A 1702-nucleotide genomic window follows, 5' to 3' on the forward strand; every position below is an offset into this window, starting at 1 on the left:
GAACAACAATTAGTTTAATGCTCTCAGGAACTATGGGGACCCTAATTCCTGTAGGATTAAACGAAGGTTGTACCATCCTCTTTGGGAAGGAAATTCGATCATGGCATCTTCAAGAACATTTGCAATATTCAACACAAATGGGGAAATAAAAGGGTAAAATATAATTCAGCTCATATTTATTGTGCAGTTGTTGATTTCTAGGGGAACATGCCCTATTTCTTTCCTAAATTAAGGTATAACAAATTGAACTCTAAAATGTGTGGAATTTAATCATCCTACGTAGGTGTGTCTGTGGTTCCCTGTCTTTGGACACATAAGAATTGGGGCACGAAAGTGTGGACTGGAGAGGTCTGGGGCCAGCTTGCTCCCTGCAGGCTCAAGATCAGCCATCCCACATACAGAGAAAAAAGGAAAACAAAGAAGAAGAAGAAAAAGTGTGGAATCTAGTTGTTTGTGGTGATTCACTGAAGGAAACCCAGAAGTAGGGTATACATCTGCTAATAATGCTGTAGGAGTTCATAATTATGTATTATTTTTCCATATTTAAATTTTTTTATATTTCACTTGTTAAGTTAGTGAAAAATGAAATCCTTTGAAGAACAACCTATCATGTTATTAATATTTTTGGCAATGACTGTTTTGATCATTGAGACCATGTGGTACCTTTGCTATGATATAAATTTCACACTTTTCTCTTATGATTTAGAACATTGTGGGCATTTACAATTAATTAAAACCAGACATTTAAGATTACAGATGTAGGCAAGAAAATGACTCACCATTTTTTGTGTTTAAATTAATGTGATGCCTATGAATTTTGATAAAGTGATGTGCATGAGGAAAATGTTAACTGTAAACCTGTATTTATTACTCTTTAAAAACTTTTTCACTTTCAAGTGATTGGAAGTGTTCTGTTTTTACCTTTGATTATATAATTGAAAAAAATACATCTGTTATATAAGTGTTGATAGAGCACATGTCTCTTATAGGAAATGAACAGAAATGATTCACCTGAACATTCTGGTTGGATTCATGCCCCACATTAACATGGCATATGGATAAATGTGAATCATGCCTCTCTACCTAATCAGTAGAGAGTGTTGTCTACCATCCTTGCAGAAAAAGGAAAAAGCCATTCTTTTCTGGGGATTTGGCTGCCTAAAGTCATTAAAGATGCCATCTTTTTTTTAATTTATTTTGAACAAGTCAGATGATTGTGTTTTTGGAGGATTTCAATTTAATTAATTTCATAATCATGAGCTTCCCTTCCCTTCCCTTCCCTTCCCTTCCCTTCCCTTCCCTTCCCTTCCTTTATCTTTTCCTTCCCTTCCTTCCCCCACTCTTCTCTTCCTCCTGTTTGCTTTCTTCCTCTTTCTCCTTTTCTTCTTTCAGACATCTATGGGTGTTTAGTTGATCAGCCCCCAGTTCCACCACATGCAGTTGTTTTGCAGGTGCTACGCAGGGCTGCTGCATAGGCAGCTCCAAAAAGTACTTTATACTGCATTTGCATCTGTAAATGTGCACCTCTTGTCTATTGGGGAAAAGTTTAATGTGCCTTGCTAAAGCTGTGCCTACGTGAGAAAGTGAGGAGATGTAGCAAATTTAGTAAAAACTGTTATTAATGAAACAACTATTTTGCTCTTGAAATAATCACTTATATTTATCAAAAAGCTTAATTTGCCATGTAATTTTTCCAACTATT

At 35.7% G+C, this 1702-nt stretch overlaps 1 non-coding gene across 1 annotated transcript; it reads left to right on the forward strand.

Annotated features, from left to right (window-relative positions):
• The first annotated feature begins 270 nt into the window (after positions 1-270).
• On the forward strand, positions 271-399 carry LOC123825025. The gene has a single exon (XR_006786809.1). It is a non-coding gene; the product is annotated as a small nucleolar RNA SNORA38 (small nucleolar RNA).
• Positions 400-1702: the final 1303 nt, after the last annotated feature.

This window comes from Phyllostomus hastatus, unplaced genomic scaffold (assembly GCF_019186645.2).
Source record: "Phyllostomus hastatus isolate PE091 unplaced genomic scaffold, TTU_PhHast_1.1 phas_contig_58, whole genome shotgun sequence".
NCBI classification, from domain to species: Eukaryota; Metazoa; Chordata; class Mammalia; order Chiroptera; family Phyllostomidae; genus Phyllostomus; species Phyllostomus hastatus.